Genomic DNA, 2,279 nt, shown 5'->3' with positions numbered 1-2,279 from the left:
ACTGATTTTTCGCATCGCTCGAGAAGCGCGGCTGGTGAGGGAAAGTGCTCATTTTGCGCTTAAACTCGTTGATTATTGCTTCGGCCGATGGTTTGGTGCTGATTACGGTGCAGGCATACTGGATGTGCGCGCCGTCCTCGTTGTCGCCGAACTCAAGGGGTGCGAGAGCGTGCAGAAGGTAGCCAGTCATGATCGCCCATTGGGACGTGCAGCCGGCCGATCGCGGCGGCCCGCCCGGGCATATGCTTTTTCTGCAAGCAGGCATTTACGTACGAAGGCGACGACCGCACCGTGATCGTCAACTTCCAAGATTCGGGCTGGGTCTGCCGCGACTGCCTGGTGGAGGCGCTCGAACCGACATCGGGGCCGCAACCACCGCTCGCGGAGCGGTTGGCGCAGGCGGTTGCCGACGAGCCCGCGAGCATCCGAGACACAGTCAGCCGCTGGTTGGTTGGCGACGGCTCGGACCGGCGCTACTCCGTGACGAATGCCGTCCCTGGCAGCGCGAAGACGACGAGCGTCGCGATCGAGTCCAAGTTGCGCGGGCCGCGCAAGTCCATCTGCATGTCGTTCAGGCTCCCGATGTAAAGCCGTTTGAGGAGATGTCGCCGCCTGAGTGGGCATCCGCTCTCGAGGTCACTGTCAAGCAGTTCGTGTACCGGATCGTCAAGTACCGCGACAAAGGCTTCCGCAGGCACGCTGCGCAGCAGCAGGCGCAGCTGGCGGTGCATCCGAACATGCTGCTGACCAACAACAAAAGTTTCGACATGCCTTACTAGATCACCCAGTTGAGTACAAGGATTAGCCCCACCGACGGCCGCTGATCTGCCGCATGTTGTTAGTAGCTGAGGACTTGTTGAGTAGCGCGTCTCTGAAGATGTTCATATTGGAACAGTGTGCATACTTCCGTGGCAGTAGATGTGCGTGGTGACTCGGTTTCCTTGACAAACATTCTTCACTGAAAAGTGTTTTTCTTTCAAAGCCAGTGCGCGCGAGTCCCGTGCCCCGTGTCGTGCAGAACGCCGCTCGTCAAATTCTTATTCGACGCGAGACGCGAGCCGCCGGCGCCGACTCGATCGCTCGCGTTTGGTGACCTGCTTTGCCAAACGCACCATCTTTGACAATCACGACGGCAGCTGTTGTGTCTCAGAGATTGACAGCTGCCGTCGTGGTTGCACTCGCTCGTAGCCCACCTGGCTCGCAGCCGGTCCGCTCGACGCGAATCGCCACGAACGTCGACTTCGAGGTGCTGCCTAGAGCTATGCGCTGTAGTTGCAGCGCCGCGCGTACCTCTCAGCACCGCGCCAAAGCAGCACACCATCCTCCGCTGGTAGCGTGCGCGTGGATTGCACAGGCGCACAGCTCTCTCTCAGCCATCGCGAAACGGCTGTGCTTTGACGTTTGAGGTCAGCAAAACGCCACCGAGCGCGGTGCCGAGCCGTGCTGCTGCTGCCCGCTAGCAGACAGTGCATCAGCGGGGCTGTGGCCTCATTTTGCCAGATTTTAGCGATAGTGCTCGCATATAGTATATGCGAGCACCTATCTCGCTACCGTTGCGGATTGAGGTCCCGCGCACCTGTTTTTCGGAACCACCACAGCTAGCTGTGGTGGTGGGAGTGGTAGAGGATGTGATAGAGGATTAGAAGTGTGATGTTACAATGATTGACACATGAATATCAAACATACTAGCAAGCTAACAAGGAAGCTAGCGACTGTGATAAGCCGACTAAGCCGATGATATTGAAAATCATTGCAATGAAACATGGTACATGCGATGCTTGATCTTCTTCGACGTAGTATGGGCCCCCGGCGGCCCTCTACAGCAGCGGCGAAGTGAGCGTGTTTGTGGTCCGATGCAGGGCGCTCACGCCCCCGAACAAGTTTCAGATATACAAAGAGCACCTAAAGGAGCAAGGCATAGCTGTGAAGTGGCGGACAAATTGTCATTCTTTCTTTACAAACGCGCACCGCAAGCATGCACTCACCGAGTGCGCGCCGGTCCCGTGCCTAGATCGGCCAGCGTCACAATCGATGGGCGGCACGCAGGACCAGCGCGACCGCTCGCCGCAGGCGGCGAGGCGGCTGCGCGGCACGCATCGCTGCCACTCGTGCGGCTCCACGACGGCGGGCTCACATGCGTCGACTGCGGCGTGCAGCTGCGCGGCTTCGTGGAGGAGCAGGCGGACGCGGGCGTGGCCGACGGCGCGCAGCTGCGCTATCGCGTGCACTCGGCAGGTGGGCCGTCGACGCTGGCCGCCGCGACAGTGCAGCCGGAGGCC

The sequence above is a fragment of the Emiliania huxleyi genome (assembly GCF_000372725.1).
Source record: "Emiliania huxleyi CCMP1516 unplaced genomic scaffold EMIHUscaffold_336, whole genome shotgun sequence".
Classification (NCBI taxonomy): Eukaryota; Haptophyta; order Isochrysidales; family Noelaerhabdaceae; genus Emiliania; species Emiliania huxleyi.
This window is presented reverse-complemented; position numbering follows the sequence as displayed.